Source organism: Moschus berezovskii, chromosome 24 (genome assembly GCF_049115385.1).
Source record: "Moschus berezovskii isolate FMDL1 chromosome 24, NW_MosBer_1.0, whole genome shotgun sequence".
Classification (NCBI taxonomy): domain Eukaryota; kingdom Metazoa; phylum Chordata; class Mammalia; order Artiodactyla; family Moschidae; genus Moschus; species Moschus berezovskii.
In genome coordinates, this window is record NC_142483.1 from 62005031 (window position 1) to 62017233 (window position 12203).

The following is a 12203-nucleotide window of genomic DNA, read 5'->3' on the forward strand; positions in this document are numbered from 1 at the left end:
CCTCTTTTGTCATAGATTAATTGACCATAAGTGCATGGGTTTATTTCAGGGCTTTCTCTCCTGTCCCAGTGATCTGTATGTTGGTCTTTGTGTGAGTACCATACTGTTTTGATGACTGTAGCTTTGTAGTATAGTCTGAAGTCAGGAAGCCTGATTCCTCCAGTTCCAGTCTTCTTTCTCAAGACTGTTTTAGCTATTCAGGGTCTTTTGTTTCCAGACAAATTTGAAAATTTTTTTGTTTTAGTTCTGTGAAAAATGCCACTGGTAATTTGATAAACATTGCACTGAATCTGTAAATTGCCTTGGGTAGTATAACCATTTTGACAATATTGATTCATGTAAATCCAAGAACACGGTATATCTTTCCACCTGCTTATGTGGTCTTCAGTTTCTTTCACGATAGCCTTATGGTTTTCAGAGAGTCTTTTGCTTCCTTAGGTAGGTTCATTCCTAGACACTTAATTCTCTTTAATGTGATGATAAAAGGAATTGTTTCATTCATTTCTCTGATAGCTTGCTGTTAGTGTATAGAAATGCAGCCAATTTATGCATACTAATTTTGTATCCTATAACGTTACCAAATTCACTGATAAGCTCTAGTAGTTTTCTGGTAGCATCTTTAGGATTTTCTATGCAAAAAGTGACAGTTTTACTTCTCCCTTTCCAATTTGGATTCCTTTTATTTCTTTTCCTTCTCTGATTGCTCTGGTTAGGACTTTCAAAACTATGCTGAATAAACGTGGCAGTAACGAACATCCTTGGCTTGTTCCTAATCTTAAAGGAAATGCTTTCATTTTTTCACCATTGAGTATGATCTTAACTGTAAAGTTGTGATATATGTCCTTTATTATGTTGAGGTAGCTTCCCTCTATGCTCACTCTCTGAAGATTTATTTTTTATCATAAATGGATGTTGAATTTTATAAAAGCTTTTTCTGCATCTATTGAGATGATCATATGGTTTTATTTTTCAATTTGTTAATGTAACACATCATACTGATCGACTTGAATATATTGAAAACTCTCTTTACATCCCTGATATAAATCCTACTTGATCGTTGTGTATGATCCTTTTAATGTATTTTTGGATAAAGTTCACTAGTATTTTGTGAGGATTCTTGCAAATATGTTCATCAGTGATATTGGCCTATAATTTTATTTTGTGGTAAATTCATCTCACTTTTTTTTTAAAAAAAGTAATAGCGCAAATATTTGAACCCTGATCTTCTGGACTCCAAAACATTTCAAAATCTATGATTAATGACAAGGTGCCAGAATATGTTAAATGAAATCAGGAGTGAAACAAGCTGGTAGTAAACAAACTGCAGAGTGCCACTCACATGCCATGTACTCTGCTGCACACTGAGTCAAACAGATGCACATGTCATGGCTCCATCCTACAAGCACTCAAGGGGTTTACAGCACTCTGTGATGACTCTCCAAAAGGCTGTATCAGAGCCAACAAGGAAGGAGGAACAGGTTCTGAAGGAAAGAGGAACTGAGAAGCCTCCCAGGCAGAGAACACAGAAATGCCTGAAAGGAACCAGCAGAGCCAACACTGACAAGTGGTGAGCACTAGATGGAAAAGCATCCACTCAAATCCACTCGACATTCAGGGATGTCCCCTGTGTGCCAGGCACTGTCCTAGGCATTGAGATTTCATTTAAAAGTTTTTCGTAAACAACAAAGTCCTACTATATAGCACAGGGAACTCTATTCAGTATCTTGTGATAAACCACAATGGAAAAGAATGTGAAAAAGAATGTATATATGTATAACTGAATCACTTTACTCTACAGCAGAGATTGAGACAACACTGTAAATCAGCTATATTTTGATAAATTTTTTAAGTGAATGAATTAATGTCATTTGCAGCAACATGGATGAACCTAGAGAGATCATACTAAGTAAGCCAGACAGAAAAAAACAAATATCATATTATATCACTTATATGTGTAATCTAAAAAATGATACAAATGAATATGAATATAAATAATTTCATGAATATAAAACCAAAATATACCCACAGACATACAGAATAAATTTATGGTTACCAAAGTGGGAAGTGGGGAGGGACAAATTAGGAATTTTGGATTAACAGGTACACTCTAGTATAAAAAATAAACAAGGACCTACTATACAGCACAGAGAACTATATTCAATATCTTGTAATAACCAACAATGCAAAAGAATCTGAAAAATAATAAATATATAAATAAACTGGATCACTTTGCTGTACACTTGAAATTAATACATTATAAATAAATTATACTTCAATTTTTTTAAAAAAGACAAAAATGCTCTAAAAATAAAAATAAATTTATGGGGCTTGCCTTTATGAGACTCAAAGAAGATAAAATCAGACAAGTATCATGGAAACCTACTGTTTACAGTTGGCCAAGTATTTGTACTTTTTCCTAATGCCTCTAAGTAGGAAAATGACACAAAATTTTCAGTAATTTAGAAAGAAGTGAGAACTTGATGGGAGCAGAGAATGAAAGGAGACCCATCACAAAGTCATTCAGAGCTGCAATGACATTTCTATCAAAATTTCAATGGTATTTTCACAGCAACAGGTAAAACAATCCTAAAATTTTTATGGAATCACAAAAGACCCTGAATAGCTAAAGCAATCATGAGAAAGAACTAAGCTGGAGGTGTTACACTCCGTGACTTTACACTACACAACAAAGCTACCATAATAAAACAATTTGGTACTGGCATGGATATAGACACACTGACCCATGGAAAGAATAAGAAGCCCAGAAATGAACCCTTGCATAAATGGTCAACTAATATTTAACACAAGAGTCAAGAGCATCCAATGGGGAACAGACAGTCTCTTTAACAAATAGAGCTGGGAAAACTGAAGAAACACATGTTAAAAAAATGAAATTGAACCCCTATCTTGCACCACTAGAAAATATTGTCTTGAAATGGATCTAAAACTCCTAGAAGAAAATGTTGGGAAGAAAATGTTGGTCTAGACAATGACTTTGGACATGACACTAGAAGCACAAAGGACAAAAACACACACACAAAAAGGGACCACATCAAACTAAAAAGCTTATTTTCAGCAAAATAAACACTCAACAAAATGAAAAGGCAGTCTACTGAATGGAAGAAAATATTTGCAAACTATATATCAGATATGGGGCTGATATCTAAAATACACAACTTAACAGGAAAAAAAAAAAACCAAATAATCCAATTTAAAAATGGGCGGGGAAAATGAATAGATTATTTTCCATAAAAGACATAAAGATGGCCAACAGGTACATGAAAACATGCTCAATATCACATATCATGAGGAAATGCAAATGAAAACCACATAGAGGTATCACTTTACACTTGTTAGAACGCTATCATCAAAAAGACAAGAAAAGTGTTGGTATGGAAAATGTGAACCCTGTACACTACTGGTGGGAATTTAAATTGATGTAGCCACTATGGAAATTAAAAATAGAACTGCCAATTATACTTCCAGTATATATGCAAAAGAAATGGAAATAAGATCTTGACGATACATCTGCAATCCTATGGTTCAGCCTTATTCACAACAGCCAAGAAATGGAAACAATCTGAGTATCTGTCAATGGATGAATGAATAAAGGAAATGTACATATACACACAATGGAATTTTATTCAGTCGTGAGAAAGAGGGAAATCCTGGCATTTGCAACAATATAGACAGACTTTGAGGGCATTATGCTAAATGAAATAAGACAGATAGATCTATGATCTCACTTAGGCTTCACAGGTGACTCAGTTGCCAAGAATCCTCCCTGAAAAGCAGGTTATATGGGTTCAATACCTGGGTCAGGAAGATCCCCTGGAGAAGGAAATGGCAACCCACTTCAGTATTCTTGCATGGAGAATCCCATGGACAGAGGAGTCGGTGAGGCTACAGTCCACGGGGTCACAAAGAGCCAGACATGATTTGGTGACTAAACAACAACAACAATAATCTCACTTATATATGTAATCTAAAAAGCAGAAGTTATAGAAAAAGAGGGTAAAATAGTGCTTATTACCAGGCAATGGGGGTAGGCAGGGGTATGCAATGAGATGTGTGTCAAAGAGTATAAACTTCCAGTTATAAGATGAACAAGTTTTGGGGACCTAAGGCACAGAATAGTGATTCCAGTTCATACTATTTCATTATATACTTTAAAGTTACTAAAAGAGTAGATCTTAAATGTTCTCATCACCAAAAAAAGAATGGTAATTCTGTGATGTGAAGCAGGTGTTAGCTAATGCAATGGTGATAATCATTTTGTAATGCATAAGTATATCAAATTACCATATTATATACTTTAAATCTATACAATGTTATATGCCAATTATATCTTAATAAAACTGGGGGGTAGTTTGTAACAATGGTTTAGGTGAGCATTTACAGAGGTATGGATTCAGGTGAGGCATGGGAACAGAGAGAAAAGAAAGAGAAAAATAAGAGATAGATTCAAGAACTAGGTGTGTGTGGTTGGAGTTTTCAAGTGGCTATGTGATTGAATGACATAAATTCATGTGAGGTGCATAAAACAATGCCTAGCCTATATTAAGCACTCAATGAATGTTACCGTTGTTATTTTTATACAGAGCATCAGTATTCTAAAACTAGAGTAATGTTACTTTTCTATTTTTAGGACCCTTCCCCTCACTATCAGCAGAGATGAGAGGTGAAAGGAATCCAAACTAGACCATCTGAGTGACAAAACAGGGCTTGTCTTTCTTTGTGTGTTTCTACCAATGCAAAACACTTACAAAATATGTAGTGAACAAATAAATGTATAAAGGAACAAAGGAGCAAGGACCTCTGACTACTAAAAATCAGGAAATGGTTCATTAGCTGATCTACAAATCAATTTGAGAAAGATCCATTTTCAAGAAAGAACACACACACAAAATCAAAAACACAAAAGAAGACAAGGTTGATCCACATCTGCATAAGAAGCTGAATCAGGAACTAAAGCAAGATAGTTATTTTGAGACATTAGTCTGCCATCTTCTTGGTCAGCCAACATTCCAAATTAAGTTAGATTCTTTGCTTCAACACCTTGTCTTTCAGATTCATTGGCCTATCATGTGGCGAGCAGAGCGAGTCTGGACTTAGTAACAAATGTAATTTGAAGGCCTTAATAGATGTCTAAGAAAATAAAGAGAAAACAAAGCAAACCAAATCATTGATACGCAGAGAGATTGTGGAGTCTTGATTCCCCAGTAAGAGATTGGGCCTCAGCTTTTTGAGTGGGAGTGCTGAGTCAAGGACCCAAGATTTCCAGAGAACTTCTAACCCCAAGGAATATTAATTAATGAAAACTCCCACAAAGGCCTCCACCTGTATCCAACACCCAGCATTACCCAACACCAAGCAGCCACTGCAAAACACCTCACAAAACAGCAGGTAAGACAGCAACACAAACCCAATCATCAGCAGAAAGATACTTCGAAACATACCACCTCACACAGCCCTGCCCATCCAGAAGGAAAAAACCCTTCCACCACCAGAATGCAGGAACAAGTCCCTCCCAACACAAAGCATACACAAACCACTGGGCCAATCTTTCTCATTGACGGCAGAAACTAAAAGGAAGAAGGAATATGACCATAAAGCCTAGGAAAAGGAGACCTCAAACACATTAAGTTAGAAAAAAAGAGAAATGTTGTAAAATGAAAGAACAAGGTAAAAACTCAGAAGATCAAATGAAGAGGAACTAGGCAAACTATCTGAAAAAGAATTCAGATTAATGATAACAAAGAAGATCCAAAACCTCGAAAACTGAATGGAGAAAATGCAAGAATCAATTAACATATTTAACTAGGACCTAGAAGAAATAAAGAACAGAGACAAATAACACAATTACTGAAATTAATATTCTAGAAGGAATAAGTAGAAGAATAAATGAGGCAGGAGTATGGATAAGTGAGTTGGAAGATAGAATGGTGGAAAAATCTTCTGAAGAGTAGGAAAAAAGGAGAAAGAATGAAAAGAATTGAAGATAGCATCAGAGACCTCTGGGACAATATTAAACACACCAACAATTGTTTTTCATTTTGTTTTTTTCCCAGAAGAAGAAGGGGCTTCTCAGGCCCTAAAAAGGTGGCTCAGTGGGTAAAACAGTGCCTACAATGCAGAAGATGGAGGAGACATGCATTCAATTCCCAGGTCAGGAAGATCCCCTGGAGGAGGGCATAGAAACCCACTCCAGTAGTCTTGTCTGGAGAATCTCATGGACAGAGGAGCTTGGTGGGCTACGGTCCATAAGGTCAGAGTAGGACATGACAGAAACGACTCAGCATGTGTGCATGCAGAGAAGAGAAAAGAGGTCTAGGAAATCTTTGAAGAGCCTATAGTCAAGAACTTCCCTAACATCGAAAAAGAAATAGTCAAGTTCGTGAAGCACATAAATACCTGTACAGGAAAAACTCAAGGAGAAACACGCTGAGACACATACTAATCAAACTAACAAATGTTAAACAAAACAAAGCATATCAAAAGCAGCACGTGAAAAGCAACAAGTAGCATACAAGGGAACCCCCACATGATTAACAGCTGATCTTTCTGCAGAAATTCTGCAGGCCAGAAGGCAAGGGCTGGATATATTTAAAGTACTGAAAGGGAAAAAATTCTACAACCAAGATATCCCTAACTGGCAAGGATCTCATTCAAAATTGAGGGAGAAAACAAAGCTTCACAAGCAAGCAAAAGATAAGAGAATGAAACACCACCAAACCAGCTTTATAATAAATATTAAAGGGACTTCGATAGAAAGGAAATACAAGAGAAAGAAAAGACGTACAAAAGGCAACTCAAAACAATTACAAAAATGCCAATAGGAACAAATATATCAATAATTACTTTAAATGAAAATGGTTTAAACATTTCAACCAAAAGACATAGAATGGTTGAATGGATTAAAAAAAATAAGATGCACATGCATGCTGTCTACAAGAGACCCGCTTCAGACCTAGAGACACATACAGACTGAAAGTGAGAGTATGGAAAAAGATATTCCATGAAAATGTAAATCAAAAGAAAGCCAGAGTAACAATTCTCATATAAGACAAAACATAACTTAACTTTTAGAGATAACTATAACTTGTTAAGAGATAACTTTTAACAAGAGATAAGGAAGGACACTCAGTCCACTTCAGTTCAGTCGCTCAGTCATGTCCAACTCTTTGCGACCCCATGGACTGCAACACGCCAGACCTCCCTGTCCATCACCAAATCCTGGAGTTTACTCAAACTCATATCCATTGAGATGGCGATGCCATCCAACCATCTCCTCCCTTGTCATCCCCTCCCCCTTCTGCCTTCAATATTTTCCAGCATCAGGGTCTTTTCTAATGAGTCAGTTCCTTGCATCAGGTGGGCAAAATATTGGAATTTCAGCTTCAACAACAGTCCTTCCAGTGAATATTCAGGAGTGATCTCCTTTGGGATGGACTGGTTGGATCTGCTTGCAGTCCAAGGGACTCTCAAGAGTCTTCTCCAACACCACACTTCAAAAGCATCAATTCTTCGGCACTCAGCTTTCATTATAGTCCAACTCTCACATCCATACGTGACTATTGGAAAAACCATAGCCTTGACTAGACGGACTTTTGTTGGCAAAGTAACATCTCTGCTTTTTAATATGCTGTCTAGGTTGGTCGTAACTTTTCTCCCAAGTAGTAAGCGTCGTTTAATTTCATTGCTGCAGTCACCATCTGCAGTGATTTTGGAGCCCCCAAAATAAAGTCTGCCACTGTTTCCCCATCTATTTGCCATGAAGTGATGGGATCAGATGCCATGATCTTAGTTTTCTGAATGTTGAGCTTTAAGCCAACTTTTTCATTCTCCTCTTTCACTTTCATCAAGAAGCTCTTTAGTTCTTCTTTGCTTTCTGCCATAAAGGTGGTGTCATCTGGGTATCTGAGGTTATTGATATGTCTCCCAGCAATCTTGATTCCAGCTTGTGCTTCATCCAGCCCAGTGTTTCTCATGATGTACTCTGCATACAAGTTAAAAAAGCACGGTGACAATATACAGCCTTGATGTACTCCTTTTCCTATTTGGAACCAGTCTGTTGTTCCATGTTCAGTTCTAACTGTTGTTTCCTGACCTGCATACAGATTTCTCAAGAGACAGGTAGTATGGTATTCTCATCTCTTTCAGAATTTTCCACAGTTTGTTGTGATCCACACAGTCAAAGGCTTTGGCAAAGTCAATAAAGCAGAAATAGATGTTTTTTGGAATTCTCTTGCTTTTTCGATGATCCAACAGATGTTGGCAATTTGATCTCTGGTTCCTCCACCTTTTCTAAAACCAGCTTGAACATCTGGAAGCTCACAGTTCACGTATTGCTGAAGCTTGGCTTGGAGAACTTTGAGCATTACTTTCCTAGCATGTGCAATGACTGCAATTGTGCAGTAGTTTGAGCATTCTTTGGCATTGCCTTTCTTTGGGATTGGAATGAAAACTGACCTTTTCCAGTCTCATGGCCACTGCTGAGTTTTCCAAATTTGCTGGCATACTGAGTGCAGCACTTTCACAGCATCATCTTTTGGGATTTGAAATAGCTCAACTGGAATTCCATCACCTCCACTAGCTTTGTTCATAGCGATGCTTCCTAAGGCTCATTTGACTTCACATCCCAGGATGTCTGGCTCTAGGTGAGTGATCACACCATTGTGATTATCTGGGTCGTGAAGATCTTTTTTGTACAGTTCTTCTGTGTATTCTTGCCACCTCTTCTTAATACCTTCTGTTTCTGTTGGGTCCATACCATTTCTGTCCTTTATTGAGCCCATCTTTGCATGAAATGTTCCCTTGGTATCTCTAATTTTCTTGAAGAGATCTCTAGTCTTTCCCACTCTATTGTTTTTCTCTATTCCCTTGCACTGATCACTGAGGAAGGCTTTCTTATCTCTCCTTGCTATTCTTTGGAACTGTGCATTCAAATGGGTATATCTTTCCTTTTCTCCTTTGCTTTTTGCTTTTCCTCTTTTCACAGCTATTTGTAAGGCCTCCTCAGACAGCCGTTTTCCTTTTTTGCATTTCTTTCTCTTGCAAACATCCTCTTCCAACAACACAAGATAAAACTCCACACATGGACATTGTGTAGAAAGACCAGAAACTATAAAACTCTTAGAGGAAATCATAGGCAGAACACCCTAATGACATAAATCACAGCAAGATCCTCTGTAATCATGTCCTAGAGTAATGGAAATAAAAATAAACAAGTGGGAACTAATTAAAATTAAAAGATTTTGCACAGAAAAGGAAACTATAAACAAAGTGAAAAGACAAACCTCAAAACAGCAGAAAATAGTAGCAAATGAAACAAATGACAAAGGATTATCTTCCAAAATATACAAGTAGCTCATGCAACTCAATATCAGAAAAACAGCCAATCAAAGAATGGGTGGAAGTCCCATACAGACATTTCTCCAAAGAAGACAAACAGATGGCTAATAAACACATGAAAAGATACTCAACATCACTCATTATTAGAGAAATGAAAATCAAAACTACAATGAGTTATCACTTCACACTGGTCAGAATGGCCATCATCAAAAAGTCTACAAACAAAAAATGCTGGAAGAGTGTGGAGAAAAGGGACCCTCTTGCACTGTTGGTGGGAATGTAAATTGATCCAGCCACTATGGAAGATGGTATGGAGATTCCTTAGAAAAACAGGAATATAATGGCAAGCCACTCCAGTACTCTTGCCTAGAAAATCGCATGGACAGAGGAGCCTGGTAGGCTGCAGTCCATGGGGTCGCTACTAGTCGGACACGACTGAGCGACTTCACTTTCACTTTTCACTTTCACACATTGGAGGAGGAAATGGCAACCTACTCCAGTGTTCTTGCCTGGAGAATCCCAGGGACGGCAGAGCCTGGTTGGCTGCCGTCTATGGGGTCGCACAGAGTCGGACACGACTGAAGCGACTTAGCAGCAGCAGCAGCAGCAGCAACCACCATATGGCCTAGCAATCACACTACCAGGCGTATACCCTGAGGAAACCAAAATTGCAAAAGACACATATACCTGAATGTTCACTGCAGCACTATTTACAATAGCTAGAACGTGCAGGCAAGCAACCTTGATGTCCATCAATAGATGAACAGATAAAGAAGTTGTGGCACATACACACAGTGGAATATTGCTCAGCCATAAAAAGGAATGCATATGAGTCAGTTCTAATGTGGTGGACAAACATAGAATATATTATACAGAATGAAGTAAGTCAGAAAAAGAAAGATGAATATTGTATACTAGAGCATAAACATGGAATCTAGAAAGATGGTACTGATGAACCTATTTGCAGGGCAGCAGTGGAGACACAGACGTGGAGAGCAGACATACAGACACAGGAGAGGGGAGGAGAGAGTGAGAAGTGTGGAGAGAATAACATGGAAGCCTGTAATATCATATGTAAGACAGACAGCCAATGGGACTTTGCTGTATGGCTCAGAGAAGTCAAACAAGGGCTCTGTATCAACCTAGAGGGGTGGGATGGGGAGGGAGATGGGAGGGAGGTTCAAGAGGGTGGGGACATATGTATACCTATGGCTGATTCATGCTAATGTTTCACAGAAAACAACAAAATTCTGTAAAGCAATTATCCTTCAACTAAAAAATAAATAAATGTTTAAAAATCTACCAAAAAAGAAAAAAATGCTGGAGAGGTTGTAGATAAAAGGAAACCCTCTTGCACTATCGGTGGGAATATATATTGATTCAGCCACTATGGAAGACAGTATGGAGATTCCTTTAAAAGCTAGGAATAAAACTACCATATGACCCAATAATCCCACTACTGGGCATATACCATGAGGAAACCATAACTGAAAAAATCATACATACCCCAATATTCATTGCAGTCCTATTTACAATAGCTAGGACATAGAAGCGACCTAGATGTTCACTGACAGATGAATGGGTAAAGAAGGTGTGATGCATGTATACAAGGAATATTACTCAGCCATAAAAAGACCACATTTGACTCAGTTCTAATGACGTGGATGAACTTAGAGCCTATTATATAGAGTGAAGTAAGTCCGAAAGAGAAAAACAAGTATCGAAGATTAACGCATATGTATGGTATCTTAAAAGATGCTACTGATGAACCTATTTGCAGGGCAGCAATGCAGATATGGACATAGAGAACAGACTTGTAGATATGGGAGAGGGTGGGGCAGAGGATGGGACGAATGGAGACAGTAGTATGGAAACATATACATTACCATATGCAAAATAAATAGCCAGTGGCAATTTGCTATATGATTCAGGGAACTTGAACCTGGGCTCTGTGACAACTTAGAGGGACGGGATGTGATGGGAAGTTGGAAGGAGGTTCAAGCAGGAGGGGACGTATGTACACCTATGGCTAATTTTCATTGATGTACAGCAGAAACCAACACAATATTGTAAAGCAATTTTTTAAAAAAGCTTTGCAAGGAAAATTCACTGTACTAAGAACCAAATCTTTCATCTCCCTGTTATCCCACAACTATTTTTCTTCAAGATGACAACTCTAATTAGAACCAAAGCCCTTTTGCTGCTGTTTTATCTTTCAAGTAGATTTTGTCTTTCTGCAGCTGCAGAATATTTCTGCCAGGACTACACCCTGTGGGGCACTAATGACTCCTGCTTTTCGATATGAAACTAAGGCAGAAAAACTGGCCCTTTACCTGTATTCCATTCCCATTCACAGCCCAGCAACCTTCTCCACATACACTGGTCTCTTCAAGATTAAAAACTGAAGAACAACAGGTAAGAAAAATACACACCTTGGCCAATTAAGAAATAACCCTCTTTGCTATTATGTATAGTATTTCCTGTCTAATCTCCCCACATACTAGAAAATACTGTTTCTGCTATAACAATTATATGCATTACTAAAGTTTTTCATGTTTAACAAAATTCAATACAAGGGTTTTTGGGGGAAAATTTGCTTTGGCGCATTCCACTTGAAACTTATGGAACTTCAGAACATAAACAAAAATAGTAATTGATAATCTAGAGATTTAATCTGGCCACCTAGGCAGGTGTGTCAGTGGAGCTAGTGGCTGCCATGCTGCTGCTGCTGCTAAGTCGTTTCAGTCGTGTCCAACTCTGTGCGACCCCATAGATGGCAGCCCACCAGGCTCCCCCGTCCCTGGGATTCTCCAGGCAAGAACACTGGAGTGGGTTGCCATTTCCTTCTC

At 38.0% G+C, this 12203-nt stretch overlaps 1 protein-coding gene across 2 annotated transcripts in view; it reads right to left on the reverse strand.

Moving 5' to 3' along the window:
* VOPP1 (VOPP1 WW domain binding protein) overlaps positions 1-12203 on the reverse strand; it is a 180155-nt gene that overhangs the window by 81747 nt on the left and 86205 nt on the right. The window lies entirely within an intron of this gene.